The sequence below is a fragment of the Hippopotamus amphibius genome, chromosome 1, assembly GCF_030028045.1.
Source record: "Hippopotamus amphibius kiboko isolate mHipAmp2 chromosome 1, mHipAmp2.hap2, whole genome shotgun sequence".
NCBI lineage: Eukaryota > Metazoa > Chordata > Mammalia > Artiodactyla > Hippopotamidae > Hippopotamus > Hippopotamus amphibius.
This window is the reverse complement of record NC_080186.1, coordinates 56,112,488-56,134,657: the sequence shown is the minus strand read 5'-3', so window position 1 is coordinate 56,134,657 and position 22,170 is coordinate 56,112,488. Positions and strand designations below refer to the sequence as shown.

Below are 22,170 nucleotides of genomic sequence, written 5' to 3'. Positions count from 1 at the left end.
ATGAATTATTTGTACCTGGAAAATTCTGTACTAAGGAGAAACTTATAATTACATCTGTAATTTCTGCACTAATCAGAGAGAGACTTAGATACTAGCTGTGGTCTCATGCATATCCCAAACACTGCCTGAAGTGGGCCTCGTGTGAGATGACTTATGGCAGCTGGTACTCAGCCTCAGGGTAGGGTGATCAGCAGGGAGTGCGGGCGGTGGACCTGGGCTGAACCAGAAAATGCAGGTCCTGTCTTCAGGGGGCCTGCTGAGCAGATCTATTCAGCAGCCAACTGTTACCTTATGGGAATGTGGGCCAGTCTTGACAGATCTGATTTTTTTACTGTTAGCCAGAAATCTGGATTACTTAAAAATCTCCTAATTTTAAAAGATCAGCTAACTCAACATTTTAAAAAGAACTTCCTGCAGACCAAACAAAATAGCTTTGTGGGCTGGATACAGCCTGTGAGTTTAGGCCCTTAGAGATAGATAGCCCTTTACTGGCCAGGTACATGGAAGCATAGGATTCAAATAAAAGCATAGTACACTTTTAAAAAGTTGAAACAAAGCAAAACTTGATGTCATTGTTTTGTGTACCATCCCTGCCCCCCCGGACACACACACAGAAAGCAAAACAAAACAAAATCCCCATACTTGTAATGGTAACAATTTCTGCCCTTTAAATTTGGTTTATTCTGTCCAGAGTGGATGCATTGAAGGGGTTGTCCTGCCTAAGGAGTAATAGATTCAGGGAGAAATATGTGGAGTATGGGAATGAAGCAGGTGGGAGAAGATACAGGTGTGGGAGGCAGGTGGCCCAGAGGTAGAGAACAAAGGCTAAGAGCCACTTGGGTGTGAAGAAAGATCATCTACCCCAGAAGACAAGAGAAGAGGAAGACTTCTTTATATCTTAAAATGGATTTGGGGGTAATAGGGAGGAGAGGGAGAAAAAAAAGAATCCTTACAAGAGAAGGGAAAATTGTGACCTGATAAATATTTAGAAATAGCACAGAATCTCTAGGTGGGCCGAGGGCTATTGTTTTGCCATTCCTAGTGTGCACATTAACTTGTGTTGTGGCTTCTGCAAAAGGAGAGTTGGAGTGAAAAGGAAAAGAAGGGATTTATGTCAGGAGAATATAGAGTGAGGAAAGGAAGAGGCGCCTGCAGAACAGCTGGCATCACAAAGTAAACCAAGAAAGCTGAAAATGTTTCCATGGTACCAGCCAACACTCTTCCCCCAGCCCCAAAGCACAGCATGGTTCGAGGGGGTGTGCTCGGTAGCCCCCAGGCCCAGGGGGCTCTGGACACCAGCTCGTTTGGCTTGTGGGGCGCTGGTGTGCGCAGCGCCACTTGGCGCAGCCCTCACAGGCCCTTCCCGTGACATGAGTGGTATCTGCCCTGCCAGGCATGCTGCTTGGAGATCTGTGCAGGCCACGTTTTAGCCCCTCTTCCTGGCCGGGTGCCCCTGGGCAGGGCATGACCCCAGACCTGTGTTGTGACCCTTCCTTCGAGTGCTCCTGTCTTTAGTTTTATCTGCTGTTCTAGGGAAAATCCTCCCATTGTTTAAGTCTAATCTGTTTTACATAGGCCCTCTCTGAAAGAGAAGAGAGGTGATATTCTAGCAGAGCTCTATTACTAGCTGAGTCTAGACTTTTAGCCTGAGAGGGGATTTTTAAAACCATTTTTCTCTTAATCATTCCAAGGATAGCACAATGTTCCTGGAATTCCAGCCTTTTCTGGGAAAGAAACCTTTTGATTCATCAGCAGGTTTTATCCCAGTCCTTCGGATTGTCATCCCTGTGTGATCTGAACCGTGTCTTTCTCAGCTGGTATAACTTTAAATGTTTAACACTTTGGTTGCTTTCAGAATATAAAGCGAATTTTTATAATGTTCCCCTATGTTAGTTGGTTTAATGCTGTAAGTTCTTTGTTTTTTTTTTGTTTTTTGTTTTCTCAGTGCAGAAGCCCCTTTGTAGTATTGAGAGAATGGGTGCAGATTTACTTGCACTGTTGCTGGGAAGGAGAATTCTTCAAATTCCACTGTTTGTTCTTCCAGGGATTCTAGTCCACAGATGGAAATCCTGGAAGATCCTATCAGGAAGTGAAACTTGTAAATAATCTTTGTGCTGGTTTGGGGCATTATGGATTAACAAATTGTACAAGAAATCTTCTTTAACCTTCTTCTAAAATACACTTGAAAAAGAACACAATTGTAGAGACTAAGCTGTTCTGGAAATAATAATAGGAAACACTTGGGTAGTACTTACACGTGCCTGGCACTGCTTGGAGCACTTTATATATATTAGCTCATGTGTTCCTCACAACAGCCCATTCTGTAGCAAAGGACAGCAAGGCCGTTCCCCTTCTGGCTGCACTTCCCTGTCTCCGTGAGCAGCCGGGGGACTCAAGGCCGCAGAGCTGGAAGCGGCAGAGCTGTGATCGGAACATAGGCAGTCACGGCTTCAGAATCTGTGTTTTGAGGACTGCATTAGGGCCTCTTGTACTCTTCTCACGACAAGGATCACAAATAGGCTTTAGACACTTCTTTTGCTTTCCACATCACCTCAGCTTTAAACTCAGGATCAGGGTTTGATTTAAAAAAAAGAAAAAAAGAAAATTATGCTCCTTCCCTAATACCTCCTCCCCAGACCAGATGCGCAAACAGAATTGTCAGCAGACAGTTTCCATGTAGGAGCAGAAACCTAAGGGTCTTCCTGGGACCCTGTCCTAAGATCCCGAACGGATCATTCCAAGGGCTGCAGGTGGGGCTTGTTGCTGTGACAGCCCTCACTCTCGGCACCAGAATTGTTTTTAAGAGGACAGAAGCTATTTTACCTTTACAGCTAGTGGGTTTGGTGAGCCTCTGAGAACGTTTTAAAAATTACTTTTCGCACTTCATAAAGGACAGTGGGAAGGGCCAAGGATTCGGAGCTTAGAGGACTTGTGTTCTGGTCCTGGCACGCCTCCATACTGACTGTGTGGCCTTGGACTTCTCGAGACTTGGGTTTCATCCCCTGTAATTGATGGAGGGGGTGATAATGGCAATAGGATTGGTTTGGTGAGGTTAAGAAGCTATTATAAATGACGATATTTTCTTAACCATGATGGCCATGTGTGTTAGGCAGTTGGGGACCAGCGTGTCCTATGTGAGTCTCGGGAGTCTCTCCTGTGGGTGAGTGGTGAGCTAGATGCTTGGGAGTTGTTGGGAAGGTTTGCATTGACCTGAGCTTCTTTCCTTTCCCTTTCTCTCCTTACCTGTGTTGCAGTGTGGACGATAATGTGGTGTCGAGTCAGTTTCTGGCCTGAACTCCTTTTCCTTGGTTTTTTTCCCCCTCCTACTTTGGGCTCGCCTCCAGTTTGCCTACAAAGTGCTGTTTGTTGTGAGGGTGAAGCAGGCAATTCTCTGGGCAGCGGCACTGTGGCTGCAGGCAGTTACTGTAGTTCAAAGCAGAAAGCCAAGCTGGAGTAGGAGGGACAGACAGGGTTTGTTTGTTAGAATTTTGTACATTGATTTTTGAAGGAAAGAAAGGGGATTAAGAGATGACTTCTCAATAGAAATATTATGAAATGCCCTTCATAACAGAACAAAATTGGGCAAAGAGAAAGGGCTTTAAGAAGTCACTGCTTATTACTTTGAAAGCGAATGCTTTTTTTTTTCTTTTTTGAGTAAAGGCAAATGCTTTTGGAGCTCTTACTATGTCTGCAATGTAGGATAGGAAACAAAAATTGATAAATAATAACAACCGCTATCATTTTGGTGCATTTTAGGTGGTCTTCATTGGGCCAAACACTTTTCCTGTTTTATCTTTATCAGTCATGAAGGTAGAGATGATTTTTTGTGTGTCCCATTTCAGAGATTATAAAATTGAGGTTTATAGTGTTTCAATAACCTATCGAGTGTTACGGCACTAGTAAGTAACTGAAATAGCTAAACTTTGAACCTAGGTCTGTCTCTCCTCCACAGTATGAAAAATGAGTGAGATATATATGCCCCTGCTTTCAGGGGGAGACCAGCATGTAAGCAGTTTGGTGTAATTCAGCTCGGCTTGGAGTATATGCTGTATTTCCTGTATGAGCTAATTTTTTTGGACATTTGCTCAGAGGAAGGAGAGTGATTTTGGCTGGAAAGATCAGAAAAGGTTTCACAGAGAAAAATAAGTTGAGCAGCCCGGCCCTGAAGGATGAGGAAGATGGTGACTGGCAGAGAAGGGTGGGAGAGCTGAGGGAATGTTGGGGCAGCAAGTGCTGAAGACATAAAAGAAGCATGTGATGTGTTTGGGGAATGGTGCTGTGACAGACTGAGGGATGTGGGAGGAAAGGAGGGCAGAAAAGTAGTTTGGGACAGATCACAGAGGGCCTCGAGTGTCCTGCTAAGGAATTTGGACTTCATTCCATTGCCTTTGAAGGTTATTCCATTAAAGGTTCCTGAGAAGGGAAATCATTTACTCTAGTCTCTGATGTGACTGATTATGGTGGCAGAGTCTAGAAAGGAGTAGAATGTCTGCAGCAAAGGTTCCTCAACCAGCGTGCAACATAGGGTCACCTGGGAGTTCTTAAAGGTACAGATTCTGGGAACATCCCATGCCCACTAGCAACCTGCTCCCCTCAGCCTTTCTGTTTAAAAGCCTGCAGGGGATTCTGAGCGCAGTCAGATAAGGGAGCAGGGCCTGTAGACTTGCTGAGGCTAATTGTGAGTTTGTCATTGTGTTGATGATTTTCAAACCGTAGGAGGGGCCAGTGATCAAACCTTGGGGAAGATCTGTCTATTTAGGTTTTATCGTTTGCTTATTATTCTGTATATGTATTCTGTATATTCTGTATAGATATAAGTAATCTCAGAGCATCATCATTTTCACATAAATTTCCTATTCATATCTACACTAGAAGGCAGTATGGCTCTAATCTTTATGCCTATGTGCTAAGTCCCCGACCCCAGCCTGCTTTTTTTAGGTTTATTTTGAAGGAAACAGAACATGTAGCATTTCCTTGGTGACTGTCCCTTCATCAACAATCTCTCCTGAGCTGTGGAGTCCACTGCCTGGGGCACGGTGGCTACAGAGCTAATAGTTCAGTTCTTCAGTCTCTGAGGAGTTGAATGAGATGATGCTCGCTTGCACATTTCCTGGGACCTAGAGTGAAGTTAGGCGTGTTTTTTTTTTCAAATGTTGCAGACCTCTGCTTCCGTTTCTTGAGTTCTAAATCAAGTGCTGACTTTTAAAGTATAAATTTTGCTGGGAAGGCAAACAGCTCTACCAAGGGAGAAGCAATTTCTCAACATTAAAAAAATTAGAAATTGTAATTTATGCTTAAAAAAATAATGTTAGTCCAAGTTTTTGCTCTCTTCCTTCTGTGTTCTTTATCCTGCCGTGTGTGTGCAAACCATTCTCATGACCTTCTGCCTGAGCGGCATATTTGTAGTGGGGCCAGATTATACATACACCACTGACTTTTTCATCTGACCTCTAAATTCAGCCTTTGAGCCCCTTCATTTTTTTGAGTTTTGCTAACAAAGTCTTTTTGTTGAAAGGAATATTATTTCCCATGGAACTTTACTGATGGTGTGTGGAATAATAGGATCATGCTTTTTGAAGTTCAGACCGAAGGTCCTATAATCTTAAACATATCCAATTTGCTATTGCTTACTTTACTTAGTTCGGTCCTGGCATTTCAGGTCTAGCGGCCGTTACTACCCAATGGGCATCCTCAGCCCCTCCCTGAAAATTAAAGGGAGCACAAAAATGAAACCAGACTTCTTGTTTTTCTTCACCTCTCTGTTAATTTAGCTAAGTCAGTTGGCTTGCCCTCATTTGCCCTTCTCACACCTCCCAAATTAATGTTATGCGCAAATTTGATTGTAACTGAATAATTTCTAAGTTACTTTTGAATACAGATTGAATCCTGTTCCTTGTGGTTCTTTTCTTCATCACACTGGTAGATGTATCCAGTGTTTTTCTTTCCAGCCTGCTTAACTCCTGTGTGGTTCTTGTAGCCACATAAGTTTCAGTTGATTTGGGGATCCTGATTGTATGGGACATTGTATCAAATGCTTCATCAAGATCAAAGCACATGGAGTTCACTGCATTCCCTTCCCTTGCTCATTCAGTTGTGCTGGAGGCAGGCAGTCCTGGAGCCTTGCAATCCAGGGTTCTGGTCAAGGTAAGGAAGCAGCCCTTCTTCCCTAGTTTACTCTTCTGCAGATATCTTTTCCTTTCTTTTCAATATTCATTTATTGAGCAACATGTAGCAGGCACTGCATCCCTGACCCTGTACAACCAGTGGTTACATTCTTGCTGTAGAAAGGAAAACCTCTGAGCCTTTCACTTCTCTCCTTCTGCCTTATCATGGGACCATTCCCCATGAACTTTCCTGCTGGAGAAAGCAAGCCCAAGCCAATTATGCCCCATTGGTAGTAAAATGTGTTGGTTAAAAGTAGATTCTGGCCAGCCAGGCTGCCTAAGTCCTGGTATTTGCTAGTAGTATTACTTGAGGCAAATTACTTAATAGCTCTGTCTGTTTCCTGGTCTGTAATATGGAGGTAATGGTAGTTCTTGCCTCCTAGAGTTGTCAGGGATAATTGAGTCAATATATGTAAAGTGGTTGGAATTTGTTTAGCTAGGTTTAGTTTAAAAATTGACGAATAATCTTTCAAAAGTTTATAATAACGTTTCTGGATTTTGCAGGCAGTTTGTTTCTCTTTCATGCAGTTTGCCTTAGCTACCCCACTGCAGGCAAAGGAGAGAAATGAAAATCAAACTTTCCAGCTTTGCCACCTTAAATTATTTATAAATTGCTTTTCTTCTTTGATTCTATTATAATAGCTCGTTGAGAATTGGTATACTTGGTAGACAGTGATTTGTATGACTTATTCCCTATCAAGTCATATTTTTTGCTACTTCCTAATGTGTAATTGTACAGATATTTATATATTTTAAAAATCTTTTTAAGAACATTATTTTCTTACTAATAAACATTATATTTATTTGACCTAAGACAAATTATTTTAAATCATTGGATTGGCTGCCCAAAGAAAAATTTTAAATTATTATTATTTTTAATAAAGAGGCAGAAATACCCACTACAGAGAGTGAATAGACAAAACATGCCTTCCAAAGAAAAATGTCTTATAGGACAGTGTTTAGTCTACACAATACACATTGTGATCAACAGTCAGTAAATAACCTAAGGCTGTTCATGTGCCAGGAACAGTCTGAATACTCTTGACTTATGTACAAGTATTTGCATTTAGTCAAGCCTTTATGGTTTCTTGCTAATCTTTCATATGAATGCTCACTAAAATCGCAGTACATCAGTCATTATGGCCCCCTTTTTACATACATATTTGCATACTAACTGAAGGATGAGAGGGGAAACTTGGAAAAAAATGTGTTAAGATTTTTGTCCATCACAGTTTGATGGACCAGTGGATCTGTGTTATTTATTATTTTATTAAATACTTTTCAGCTGCAACCTAAGATCATGTTTAACCTAATTTATATTGACATAGTGCTAAAAAATCAGTTGGTCCGTTGCAAAATACATGTTTATATTTTATACTTTCAAACAACTTGGCAAGGTGATGAAGTTGAGAGATGTAGTTGCGAGAGAACATTACAATTTGTGTTTTATAAGTGAGATCTTCTGAGTAAAAGAATGTGTAGCACAGAATAAGAAATCCACAGCCAAAATGCACCTACTTTTTTCTTCTCAATTAAGAAGAAGAGCAGACCCAGGGTGAATTTTAGCTCCATTTCCCACTGCTTTGAGAAAATGACAACACCTATGAGCTCCATTTCTAACACAGTGGTAATGAGTCCTCCTTGCAAAGGCAGTTCTGAGAATCCAGTGAGACAGAGCATGTGTGGGTCCTATGTAAATGTTTTTCATTCTGCTCAAGATGTGTGTGTTTTGAACACTGAGCTGACGGACATACCAGCTCAGGCCTTGTTTCTGACATGTAGCTCGGTCTTCCCAGTCATGTTGTGGGTGTTCTAAGTAGTGCTTACCTTCTCAACTTGCTTAAAACCAGGAAACTCTGTGCCCAGGAGGGAGCCTAAACCATCTTGCAGGCAGACTTTTTTAAAAAGGTGATTTGCATCCCCTTGCTACGTTTTTGCCATGGGAAATGACACTCTGGCTCCTTGAAAATGGCAAATAACCCTCCATGGGTAAATGCCAGTCAAGCCAGCCAGTTGGCTCTGAAGACATCTTCCTTGAAAGCCATGGCCCAGGTTTTGCAGAGGCTGGGAGATGAATGTGAGTGCCAGAGACCTCCTTCACAGGAAAGCCTGTTGCATGTTCTACCCTGAAAGTAAGGACAGAGACAGGGACGCCGCTGTGAAGGCTGCTAGTATAGAGGCAATCTCTTAGGTAACCAGATGGCTTGTCATTTTTCTTTTTTTTGTTTGCAGAAAATCCAGCTGTAATAATGGCCAAGAATCCTCACACAGAGAAATCATGTGGCAGACATTTTTAACCACCAAAGTAAGGTCTTTCTCTATTAAGATGAAGAAAGATGAGGAGCATCGTTTTTTGGATATGAGTCTATCATCTCCTCCTCCACACCCATTAGTCCTCAGGAAAGCTATCTCTTGTCTCTTAATTTGGAGCCTCTAAAATGGCTTTCACGCTGTTGCTGTCTTAGTCCATGGACTATGGTACTTAGGGAGTGGAGACTTGCAAAATTAACCTCCAATATTCTTCCAAAATCAGTTTTATTTTTTGTGGCGTCATTTGTTTTTTTTTTTTTTTTTTTCTTTTTATGAGAGTGTTATTTTAATATTTTTTTGTGCTTAACAGTGGCGAGGAATAAACACTTTTCCTGAAATACGGAAGGGGCAGGAGAATAGCTGAGACATTGGAAAGTACGACATGATGCTTAGGCCTTGTGTTCGTTAGAATACAGACATGTCAGGAGTGGATGCAGTCTCAGGGTATTGTATTCTCCGAACTATGAACTTTGGTATCCATACGACTTAATTTAAGCATGTTTGCTTTGCTTTGTCTCAAGAATTTCACTTTGCTAATTTAGAGGTTTTCCTTCTAGGCTCTTGGATTTATGAGTCACAGAAATGAAGGCAGGGAGACCAAAAGGTATTTTAAAATAGAATTGTATCCAAAACATGGAGATTCTTGACGTGTTTTTTGTTTGTTTGTTTGTTTGTTTGTTTAATGAGAGAGAATTGAGAGACGTTTTGAGTGAAACACCCTCCTTCCTACCTTCCTCCCACCAGGTACTTTGTGGGAAAGAAATGGCCGTGCTTTGGGATGAAGCTTTAAGTTTGTGAAAAGAAATGAAGAGTGGACAGTCCAGGGTAAGCAAGGGACGGAGAGAAAGACAACGATGGCAGCGGAGGCAGAGCTGGCCCCCTAAAAGCATGCTCAGACTCCTCGGGAGGTTTGTCGTCATAAGCCCTCAGGCCGCTGTGTGAGCCTGAAGGATGGGAGTGCGTCTGCTCCTGCCCAGCCCCTGCTGGCACACGTGAACTGCCCTTGCCTTTCACCTGCACGCTCTACAGCTGCAGAGTCTGTGCTGTTGAGTGAGGTGGTGGGGCAGGGTGAAAGAGACGCAGTTCATCAGGAGATAAGAGAAAAGCACTCCCTTTCCCCTTCACTCTCCCCTCAAGTGTCTGGGGTCTCCCCATTGCCAGGATCCGTAACCACCTTTCCGTGCATGCTGTTCTTGGCCTGTCAGGAAATAGCAGCATGCTGTTGACAGGTGAGTGTGAACTAAGTGCTAAAGCAGAAGGGAATGGAAAGTGAGAGAATTTCAGGTTTCACTAAGAGTGGAGTCCGTGTGTGTTTTGTTTGTTTGTTTTGTGTGGGTGTGGTGGGTTTGTTTGTTTGCCTTCTTAAAAGGGCCCAGTTAGAGGAAGAGAATTCAGGGAGCAAATATTAGCAGATTAGGTTCTGAACTGGATAGACTTTGTACCTTGGCATATGAATGGCTATCCTAGACCCTTTTGAACTTTTGCCACTGAGTAATTGTGAAAAGGCTGACAGAGCCCGTGGTAGATAACGGGAAAGAGCACGGTGTCCTCTGCTCGAGTAATCGAGGTACATATTATTCAGGTGGTTAAGGAGCCTAGCTAGTTCAACAGAGTGATCGCATGGAATTGCAGGCTCATTGGGAGATGAAGGAATGCATCACAGATGGTCGATGGACTTGATTTTTCTCTGAGAATTCACTATTTGGAAAATTAGCAGAGTGTAGAGGAAATGGCCCAGATTTTATACTTAGGAAAGACCTCTTATTCAATTCTCCATTTGACCACTTTCTAGCTAAGACATCGGGACAGTTACTTAACTTCTCTGACCCTGTTTCCTCAATTGGGAATATGAGAATAGGACTTTTGCAGATCTTTTGGGAAATATTAAGACTAAAGGGAGATTAAAATGAGAGGCTAACACTGAGCAGGAGCTTACTGTCCATCAGTTTCTTTCTACTTCTGTCAAAATTTAACTTTTTATGTAGAATAATCATCCTTTATATTCTATACTCCATGTTGAGTTTTAAAACAGGAATAACTTTTATTTAAGCCATCACCTTGATGATAAAAGGAGCCGTTTGTGAGACAGTGCTGTAAGTGCCTTGTAACCTGATAGATTTGTGTGCAAGGGCAGGCAGGGTACAGGTGAGGCTGTCCACACCTGGAAGCCCAGAAACTGGGCACTGAACGCATAAGCGAACTCCTGGAGCTGGTACACTCTGCATATGGCAGATTCTTAAACCATCTGTTTACTTTTAAACATTACCCTGAAGTTCACCCAAGTCAGAGGGTGGACATAAACCCAGAACTTTGGAACTGCTCTGGGATTCGTTCGTCCAGAGAAACAGTTGTTTTCGGGAAGAATGCACTATAGGATGATCTCTTGTGTGGAACTGGCATATGTAAATATTAGGGCACTGTGTGAGTAAGGATCCTGGTAGAGAGCTAGCCTAGGAACCTTGAATACTTTTTTTTTTTTTTTTTTTGGCAGTTTGTGGCTGCTTGTGTGCACGCTTCCCTTTGAGTCAGCCAGGCGCAAGACAAGTAATTTCCCATCCTGAGGCTCTTGGGCAGCTGAGCTGTAGTGGATATACTGGGATGTGGCTAACTTTAAAATTGTGCACAAATCCAGCTTCCTCTCCCCTGGAAAGACTCATCTTGCTTTTATACCTTTACCCCCCGGCCGATTTTTTTTTTTTTTTTTTTCCGGGCTTGGGGAGGAGAGGAGAGGAAAGGAGGAACTCGGAGGAAGGCAGACAGCGTGTAGTTGACTTAGGTAGGCGCGGGGAGGGGAACCCAGGCGGGGGCTGGAAGCGGAAGGGCTGCCAGTGCGCCGGGGGCGAGGGCGAGACCGCCGGCAGGGGGAGGCCGGGCCGCGGGCATCCACCTCGCGGGCCGCCGCGCGGTGGCGGGTCGCCCGCGGGGAGAGTGCCGGGTGCCGCGGACCGTGCGAGGCGGGCGGCCGTGGTTATGCAACCCGCAGCCCCCTGGGTCGCCCTCCCCGCCGGCCTGCGGCCCTCCCTCCGCTTGGCCGGCGCTCGGATCTCTCTAGTTCTTTCTCTCCCTTGTGTGTTTCAAACAGGAAGTGCACGGCTGTCTGTAACGTGCCGCCGGGTCCCAGGATGGAGGAGTGAAGTCTCGGCGTCGCGCCGGTTCCAGCTCGCAGAGCCCGCCGGAAGCCAGTCCCCGGAGAGGAGAGCGCCCTGAGGGAGCAGGGTGGCCGCCTGGTCCAGGTGCGGGGCTGGGTCGCGAGCCCGCGGGCCGGGCGCCGGGCTGTCACCCAGCCGATCTGCAGCTCCCGCGCTGCTGCCTCGCTCGCGTGCGTTTTCGAGGCTGCGTCCCCCAGGCTGCTTTCTCTTCGGGAGGGTCTCTCCAAACTCTGTGGCTGTGCTACCCCGGTGCGTTGGACACGGGCGGTGAGGCGCGTGGCAGCACGCGGCGCCCGCGGGACCTGCCCCGCTTCCTCACCCAACCCTAGGCGGGAGCGTTCCAGGCTGGGCTGCTTGTGCCTGGGAGGCTTCCCGAGTCCTCAGCTGCCCTCTCCACCCTCGCCTCTCCTCCTCCTGCCGTCTGAAGCGGCGGCTCTTTGTTCTTCACTTTGTTCCCCCGGCCAGGGGATACCTACAGAAGTGGGTGGCTTGGGTGTTATTAAGAGTAGTGTGAGCGGGAGGGTTGGAGACCTGGGGGAGAAAGAGGATGGATTGAGGGTGATGTGTAAGGTGGAAAGGGGAGCAGGAGTCTTGGTGTCCGGGCTCAGAAATCCCACCAGCTCTTCAGCCAGTGAAACAGAGGAGTCCAGGCTCTTTGCTTTCCCTTTTGGGAGAGCCAGGCCATCAGGAACTGAGGGAATTAGTGATGCAGACACACACCGGAAAGGTAGTGACCAGGAATGAGGGGCAGCTAGTTCTGAGATGTTTAGTCTGGTGTCTGGCTTGTTAGCTCCACGTGTGGTTTCTTAGCCAGGCTCCGTTGCTGAGACAGAGGTACTTTTAAAGGTAGGAGCCTGACATCTTTATTTATTAAATGCCATTTTTTCATCAGAGTAAAATTGAGAACGCCTTTTCTCACTTTCACTAGGTAGATTATAATTTCACATGCTTGGCTTGCTCCATCTCAGAAGTGTGTATAGATGGAGAACAAAATGCTAGAGGAAAGGTTGGTTTTATGCACAGACTTTTTGCTTCTTCATTTCCCTGGCAGCTCCTCTCTCCCTCGACTAAATCAGATGGACTTCTCCCCCAGTGAAAGCCTGGCCTTGTTTCCCCGCCTTTATTTGTCTACCTGGTTGAACTCCAGGCTTGCGGAGGTACACTAAGGGAGGTGTGATGGTTGAGGAGAGTCAGTTTGATGGGAAGATTGTAGCCTCAAATTAAATGTTTGAACGATGTTAAAGCCAGTAGCATCTTCTTTCTCTTTCTTTTGGAAGAAGGGATCCAAGCAAATGACTAGAGGGGAGGAAAGTGAGATTCTGCAAAGAAGGATCTCTCTCTGTAGCAGGGAGGTAAAGTGCACAAGCACAGCACTATGTGCACTTAGCCTCTTCACCTTATTGGGTGGTCTAGCTTCCTCGGGAAGCAGGATTGGTTGTACAATTTAAAGTCATGATGTCCTATGCTGACTATACCACTCTAATGCTGATTTTTTGAAAGTAAAATATATTTACTGCATAATTCATCTTGCTTTGAAAGGAAAATCTTTTGTAATTACTCAGCCTGGTACGTTTGTACTCCCTCCCTCCCCCCCTTCTTTCTCTTATTAGTAGCATGGAGGTAATTTGAATTATTAAGATCCCATTATTCCAATAGTCCTTCAGAACTTTAATCTCTTTTAAAATGCAGCTGCTTTGAGCATTGTGATATTATCAGTAATTGGCATAGTTGTGTTAGCATTAAGAAGCCAAGATACACTATGAGCGCTGAGCAATTAATTTCATCTTTTTCTAGATAGATGTGGACTTCTTAAATTTGAATCTAATTGTGAGATGTCTGTGTTTATACCTCTTCTTGCCAAATGCATCATGAGATTAAAAGTAAAAACAAGTCATTAAGAGAGACTTGGAAGACCTGTACAACCACTGTATTTTGCCTCTCTTTTTGTACGCAGGTGTATTCCTGGCCCTCTGATTCACTAATTTACCTGAGGACTTTCCTCAGCATCTGTCACTCTGTTTCGAGATAAAATAGAAAAGCCTTTGTGGCCTCCCAAACTTGTCCCCTATTTAGGAACAGGATATGCTCCCACCATAGCAGAATTTGATAATAATTAAATAATAACCCAGGAATAATAATGTGGCCTTTAGATCCTCATTTTCTGTTTACAGAACGCATTTTCTACATCTCGTTTATAATTTATTACTCCTTTTAACAATCTGAAATAGGATTTATGTATTCTATTTGATGGAGAGAGGAAACTGAGGCTGATAAAATGTGACTAGTCACCAAAGTACTGGTCATACCAGTAAGTGGACATACTGAGACTTGAACAAGAGTCTTGGGATTTATAGTGCTTGGCTCTCTTGTAATCTGGAAAGTTGCTGCTTAAGGAAGAGATGGCAATGCTGATTCAGATGGTCTTTTGCCTTTCTAAAAGAGAGCTGACAAACAGTGACTCAAGATTAACTTTACCTCAATCTCCAGATCTTTTCCCATTCCTCTCTACCCAGAACTTGGAGGGTTTTATTGGTGTTTTGCTTTTGGTTTTTTTTCTCCCATTTTTGAAATTTACACTTCCTCTGTGTTAGTGACTGGATTTAGCAGTGTTTGCATCACTGTGATTTGTTTTCTGCTGCCAAAATTCTAATGGTATATTTTAATTTACAGATATCTTATGTCCTGTCTTAGTGAACAGTCTTTTTGAAAGGTCAGATTAGCATATTTTAACGTCTTAGAATAAAAAAACAACACTTCTGGTTTACCCCTAGGACACAGTTTACATCCCAGGAAAAAAATAATAAATTAATAAATGATGTATAGGACTCTCTCCACACCCTGCTACCCTATATACTGTGTGACCACTGTACATAGCCCCCCAGCTTCCCCACCCTAGTTCAGGATAACTTACTGAAAAGCTTATATTATAGAAAGACGTAGGCAAATCCATATATACTTTATGTATTAAATATTTTTGTAGTAGTCCCCAGATGGAAATAAGTTTATTTTTCTTATTTTTGCAACGTTTAATGTTGAGGCTCTTTTCAGCTAGGATTTTTATGTCACTCCGAGAAAAATATAAATTAAAATTTAGAATACATTTTCACTGGGAAATGCGGGATAAAATATTTATTTTCTCTTCAACAATTGGAATATCTGTAGTGATCTGTAACTTTGCCCTTGTAGCATTGTGTCAAAGCATCAGAAGAAGGGAGTGAAGGTGTGCGGGGAGGGGGAGGAAAGAGATAAACTGAGTGATCTTTTCTAAGTGAGGAATGGAATGGTATGTGTATATTTTCTTAATACACAATGCACAGCCATTTCTGTCTGTTCTGAGCAGTTGTAATGGCTTGTAAACTAAAAACGAAAGGGTAACTAGCTTTGATGTTAAATGCCAAGGAAAAGTTTATGGCCAAGAGAGGCCTAGGAGTGGAGATAAACATGCATTAGGAGTTTCATTTTTTCAAAACCCTGTCTCTTTTTCCTTCATGTCTATTGTAAAATAAAAACTGTCTTCAGTTGGAAATTGTGGACTTTAAAGCAGTGGTTCTCAACCCTTATAAAAATTGGGAAACTTTTATTTAATACTAAAAGATTTCAGATTTTGGACTTGTTTAGAGTTTTACTTCTCATTTCTGATGATTGCTAATATTTAGTGACAGTTACTATTTAATATTACTTAAATGGATGTATATTATAAAGAATGACCACAGCATCTTCCCGTATGTGTAAAATAGTAGTACATGTATTAGTGAGACAGTGGTTCAGTCTACATCCCTCTGCCATGATCCCCAAGTCCACAGGTTGGGACTCAGGACTGAAGTAAAACAACTGCTCCAGGCTGAAAGTGCAGAAATGGTGATGTCCAGTATGTTAGCCATCGGGTTATAAAGATTCCCAAATGGAATTTTTCCTCTTTGTTGTGCATTAAATAGGTGATGTGTAAAGTCCTGACTTTAGATCTGATCTTGTTTCTGGGTTAATTGTTTTCATGGTCAGCTTTGAGGTCCTGCAGTTACTCAGTCACGGATAACTGGAGTTCTTCTAAGAGCATTCTCCTGACATTCTCCCTACAGTGCTTCCTTATGTTTGTGGAGTCAGGACTCTGACGCCAGTCCCAGGGTCACCACTGTCACAATTGCCACCAGCAGCAGCCTTATATTCATTTCCCAGAAGCTAAAAGAGGCTTCCCAGTCTTAACCTTTACAGTTTTCAGTAAGTATATGGAAGGAGAGAGGTTATGTACCCTGTTCTGTAGTGGAAAAAGCTGACATATAGTTTATGTTGAATCTGTCTTTCTGGTTTCCACGCCTGCTGCTGAGGTTTTGGTGCTCTGTTTAAGCCAGATTAGGCAGGGCATCAAAACCTGTCAGGGTTAGTGCATGATGCTCTTTCTTCTGGTTAAAAAAAAAATTGCTTTCTATTTATGGAGCTCTTTCCATGGGTTATCTCTAATCTCCCTGGTGTTGTGCAGGGTGGGTAACATCCCTGTTTTATAGGTAAAGAAACTGAGGCAAGTGGACATTGTAACTTATCCAGGTCACATGGACAAGTTAAGGCCTGGCCTCGGATCCAGGTTTGTCAGTCCCCAGGCTAAAACATCCCTATCATTACATCTGCTTCCTTCTCTGTCCTTAACCTCACCTGTGAAGAGAAATGAGAACATTTTGTTTAGTCTTACCTACCTTTTCAGCAAAGATTCAGTTAAAATCATACAGAATACGCAGACTTTAGGAATAGAGACATGAAAGGGTCAACATTTTTATAAATATTCTAGGCTTCCAGGCAGTATGCATGCTCTTTTTTCCCCTCAAGGAACATCAGTATATTGAAACTTATGATGAGAGTTTCTTGAGGCAGTACTGTCCACAAGCAGTAGTGCTGGATCTTAGGACATAAGCATTACTAATTTTACTAGGAACCGCACAGATTGTTGTCTGTTTTTTATCTTCACCAATTCTATATGATGATTTCTTTTTTTATTAACAGATTTCCTGTTTTTGCTATCCATTAGATGGTTGTGGCTCATGGTTGAATTTTGCCTTGTTTTGATCATGAGTGAGATTGAGCATCTCTTCACCTACTTAATTTAATTTCCCTTTTCTGTGAATTGGGTCCCTTGCCTTTTTCTTGCAAGAAGTTCCTTGAAAGAATTCTTGTGGTGTTCCTTGAGTATTCTAGAAATTAATCCCTTGTTCGCTGTGGATATTGAGTACTTTCTCCCAGTATGTCACTTGTCTGATAACTTTGTGGTGCCTTTCATTAATAACAACAAAATCTTTAATTTTAATGTAGTTGAAATTTTTAACGTTATTGTGGTCTGTGCGTTTTGAGACATTTAAGAAACCTTCCCTATTCTAGGCTCATATTATAGGCTCTCTTCACTTTTTTAGCGTTATGGGTTTACTCTTGGGTTTTTTAATGATGTAGAATTTAAGATATGAGTTATAAATTTGTTTTTATTTTTAAAAAACTGTTTATAGTGTGAGCCAGTTTCTTCAATGCCATGTACCAAATAATCCACTCTTTCTCTACAGATTTTTGGTGCCACCTGTAGCATATAAGTGTACATTTATACAGATCTCCTTCTGAGATCTCTGTTTTGTTCAGATGGCTTATTTGTGCATTCCTGGGTCACTGATTCACTTTTTAAATCACTAGGGCTTTAAATATGCCTTATCTTGTTACATGTACTTTTATAAGACTTGATCTTCTCAGCGTGATTGATAGAAATTGAAAAGTTCAAAGGTATTTGAGATTATTTTAGGTATCTTTCTTGGCCTTATTTGTATGTGTGTTAACCTTTTACATTTGCAAACGTATTTCCTATATATGTATTTACTCCTTTGGGAACATTATTTATTTAGTAACATAATTCAGTTTAATCCTAACATTCCTGACATTACATTTTCTTCTCAATTTTATTATTATTACTTTTTTTTTTTTTTTTTAGCAGTGATGGCCCCCTTTCATTCTTGGTCATCTATGTAGGGCAGTGGGTGTCTCCCTTCAAAGTCCTCTCTTTCTTCTTCAGTGATATGCACATGCTCATAGAGCTGGGATGTGCATTCCTGTTATGGCTTTTCAATGAATGTTTTATGAGGTGTGATGTCATAATATATGGCTGAATACTCTTGAAAGCCTGTTAGTTATAGATGTTCGTTTGTTATTGGGAAAACGCTGCCAGTTTCAGCTTGGTTTTTCTCCAAGTTTACTCTGCTTCGCTCTATTCCCAGTTCATGGGGATTTCGTTCCTCCTCCAGTCTCCAGTGTATGCCACACTACATGCTCGGTTGCTTTATTTCATAAGCAGACATTTACACGCCTATGCAGAATACAGTGTACCTTTTCCTTAGTGTATGTGGAATAAAACTGTGTTGTGCATAACATGGCTTACTATATATAAAAATTTGAAATTATTGTAGGGAACAAATTGTGGTCTTAAAATAGTCTATTACATGGTTTGTCGAGGTCCTCAGTGGTAGTATTATATGGGTGATAGGCTATATTTTATTTTTCTTTTGTCTGCCGTTCTTAAGGTGCTTTCTGGATATATAGGAGAGGGATGCAGTCTAACTACTGAAATGCACTAAGCTTGCACAAAGCCTGATAAAATGATAATGTAGAATGATCTAGAATCCAAAACTTGCTTATAAGACCAATGGCCTTGGGCTGTTGGAATTATTCTCCTATTGCGCATTAAACAGGGAGCTACTCACCTGAGTTTGATGATAACAGCCCCTGCCACTGACCTGACTGATGTTACATCCTCAGGAGAGGACTTCATCAGTGAGGACAGTTTCCATTTCTCATTCCAGGTTCCTCTGTGCTCACCTTAGCAGCTGTCAGGTCCACCTATCTTACCAGCCTCCTCTCTTATTCAATTATTCTGATGTAATGGACAGGTACACTACTTCATTCATTCAACAGACATTCGCTGAGTTCCAAACTATTAAATCTTAGTTCCCTTATCTCTCCTTCTCCTATCTGCTGTACACCAGTCACAGTGCTAAATTCTGAAGATACAATGTGAGTATGACACAGTGCCTGACCTTAGAAGATAGACACACAAATCATTAAATGGAACTTATTTATAGCAATACATTGTGATAAATAATAACAGAGAATGGGGCACAAAGGAGGGAGTGATTTGTTCTTTCTTGTTTGTGAGGAAAGAATTCATGCAGGAGGTGATTTCGGTACTAAATATTGGAGGGATAGGATTATTTACCAGGCTGAACAGGAAAAAAAAAAACAAAAAACCAAAAACAAAAACGAAGAACCAGCCCAGGCTCAGAGCCTGGAAGAGCTTCGTGTGAGGAACTCCACGTATGTGGGACTGGAGCAGAGGGGTCGTGGTGCAGAGGGGAGGAGAGCAGGAGGTGCATCTTGTTTCAGATTCTTGGTCCAGCCCTGTCTTGGGTCATCCATTGCTATTTCTGGAAGTGTGGACTTTTTCCTGGCAGCATTGTGGAATCATCAAAGGTGACATAAATGCTTAAATCACCATCTTAAGGTATGTGAAAAGAAAGCAGGGAGAAGTCCCGTGGCTGTTGAAATAATCCAGGTAGAAATAATGAGGACCGGAACTATGGTGGTGATGGTGGGAAAGGGAAGGAAGGGGTGGATCTGAGACTCATTTAGGAGGAAGAATTGGTTGCTGAGTTGATGGCAAGTGGGAGGGGAGTAAGGGAAGAAGAAGAAAGATGACTCAGTGTTTTTCGGGAAGATTCATTGTCTAACGGTGTCATTCACCAGGAGGGAGAACGGAAGAGGAGCAGATTTGGAGAGAGAGTAGCGAGTTCAGTTTGAAGTAACGTTGGGGTGCCTGTGGGGCATTCAGCTGACGTGGAGAGGCCTAGACCCCAGTAGAGAAGGAAGGGCTGGAGTCGTGGATTGGGGAGCGATTGGAACGGATGGTTCCGCCATGCACACAGTTGAGGCCCCCGGGGGTGGCCCAGGGACCAAGGACTTAACAGATGAAAGAAGAGGAGAGAGAAGGAGGACCAGGAAAATCCACAAATACGGATGACAGTAATATTATGCACCAGGGCTTTTTGTTGTTTCCATATATTATGTCAGAGACTCCTTACAGTACCCCCCGGAAATAAATATTGTTACTGTCCTTTACAAATAAACTGTCTAAAGCTGAGGTAAGCAACTTGCCAAATCGCCTAAGTATGAAGTAGGGAAAAGTGTCAGGTGTGTCCAAGGCCACAGGAAGATCAGGTAAAGATTGAAAATGGAAGATGCATTTGGTGATTAGGTATTTAATTGGCATAGAGTTCTAAAGTCTAAATCTGGATTGTTGTGGGTGAGGAGAGAATAGGAGTTAAGAAGTGGGGGCACTGAGTGGAGTGTGTGTGTGTGTGTGTGTGTACACATTGGTCCATGGAGGAATATTTTTTGTGTAGCTTGGTAACCAGAGCTCATATTTTAGTTGAGACGAGTGGAGAGGAAGTGATTGAAGGTAGAAGAGAGAATTACTAACAGAGGACGTGTCTAGACAAGATAGGGTGCTGGGGTCTGGAGTGCAAGCTTGTCTCCAGAGGGAATAGGGACTTTCATTCCTTTGAGACAGGAGAGGAGGGGAGGGAAAGATACGTGTGACTGTGGATGAGTGTGTGTGTGGAGGCGGGGAGGAAGTTGAGAAAGTTCCTTCCTGATGGCTTGGGTTTTCTCAGTGAGGTAGGAGCAAATGAAATCTGCTCAGAGCGAGGGGACCTTGAGAAGACAGTTAAAAGTTCCTAACAGTTAACTTGGAAAAAGGAGCTCACTGATTTAGGACAAGTAATAGTCCTGTGTCATTGAGGGCCCATTTGGGGTTTTGTCAGTGGGGTTACATGCTGGTGGTGGTTTTTTGTTTTTATTTTTGTTTTTTTTTTTCTGATTGATAGAGTAAGATGAATACTGTGAATGACCTTTTAAAATAAAACACACAGCCCTTGCCTGAAATGTTAAGGTTAGATGGTGATTTAGGGAAGCTTAAGGATGTTGCAGGGGAAGGAGAAATAAGACAGAGGGAACAAAAATTGAGCTTAGGGAACTTGTGTTCTAGTCCTAGTTCTTCCAGTAACAGAGAATGGGCTTAGGGAAGTCAGCTAATCTCTCTGAGACTCACTTTCCTCATATTTCACTGGAGGAAGTTACTGTTCATATCCCCCAAGTCTCTTGTAACTCTCAGGACTTCTGTGAGACTTGTACATCATTGGACAAAAATGAGTGGACAAAAGAATGAGAGTAGTTAGATTCCTGTCATGTATCATTTGTGAGTCCTTCTGATTACAGCTCTAATGCCAGGGCCTTTGGAGTATCGACAGCATGAGACCAGGATAGCTGTCAGGTGACCGTGCCCAGGTCTCTGCGACTGGACTGCACCTGGCAATGGGAGAGAGGTAGCAAGTCAGGAAAGGGGGAACAGAGCATAGGGCTGTGATGGGAGTTGGGCAGGGGGTGGGCAGGGTGGGTTTGCGGTGTGCCACGGCCCCCCTGAGACATCACAGGTCGTTTTGTAAGGGTGGTCATAGTCTTTGCATTCATCATCTACAGTGTCTCTTTCCCTTTATGATTGCATTTCATTTTCACTGGGTTTATTTCTCCTTCTTAGTTAAAAGTGTGCCATGTAGGAGAGAATTCAGCAGTTGAGAAAGGTTAAGCATTATTTGGAGCATCTTACCTTAACTGTCCTTTCTCCTTCCATCCCCTTCATCACACCTTGCTTTCCTTTGTCGGTAGAGAAATCAGAAACAGTTTGAAGTGGTTCATCACTCTTCTTAGTTAGCTGGGTTCTTTCCCTAGAAGGTTTATTCTCCAAAGCCATTAACTGTTTCTGCCCCCTATTAACAGCAGGGGTGGCATCTTAAAGCCCAGGAGGGTGTGGCTAGCATTAAAAGGTGAACCCAGATGAGGTGAGTGACTCAGAGATTATTGTAGTGTTTTAACAAGCCTAAGCAGGTGATAGGACACTCTTTTTTAAATTTAAAATTAAGCCTCTGATATTTCTCTATGCTATTACATATTTGAGAGAAACTTGGGCATTTCGTTTTTTCTTCATTAAACTATTGCACAACTTAATGCTTGGAAAATTCTTCACAGGAAGAAACAGGGTGTAACAGTTTGTGTGAGACAGTTTTTGAAAATTCACCCTTTTAGCTTAAGTCTGAAAATATTCTTCTCTCCACCCCCCTGCTCTAGTTTCTTTCTGAAAGTGTTAATATCTCCACAAGTTAAATATTCTTCAAAGTGAGGCATAGTTTAAAAATTAAAACCATTTAAACACGAAATTAAGACATAGTCTATAAATGTGTTCTTTCATTTCCTGAGAAACAACAGGAAGGATTTGCTTTCTCAAAATAAACTAAGTAGCCTGACTCTGAACTCACAGTAGTAGAGATCAAAGATTCCAGCACCATCACACAATGGGAAATTTTCAGTCATTTTTTCTAACCTCAGAAAGTCAAGTCTAATACTTTTTTTTTTTTTTTTAAATACAGGGAGCCAGGATGTGCACATGCAATTAGAAACATACCTTTGGCATATGTGAAATT

At 42.5% G+C, this 22,170-nt stretch overlaps 1 protein-coding gene across 9 annotated transcripts in view; it reads left to right on the top strand.

Moving 5' to 3' along the window:
• The window catches only part of LRRC8D (leucine rich repeat containing 8 VRAC subunit D), a 104,701-nt gene that overhangs the window by 8,891 nt on the left and 73,640 nt on the right, over positions 1–22,170 (top strand). For 2 of the 9 annotated variants that reach the window (XM_057713528.1, XM_057713499.1), the window contains exons 2-3: positions 9,219–9,299; positions 11,557–11,707. The exons of 1 other annotated variant lie outside the window; for it this stretch is intronic. The gene's annotated coding sequence lies outside the window, so the exon portion shown is untranslated. Of the gene's footprint in view, positions 1–7,579; positions 9,079–9,218; positions 9,300–9,679; positions 9,704–11,186; positions 11,251–11,556; positions 11,708–22,170 lie in introns of those variants that run through there. 6 more of the 9 variants (XM_057713519.1, XM_057713535.1, XR_009049807.1 and 3 more) reach the window with 5 other exon arrangements.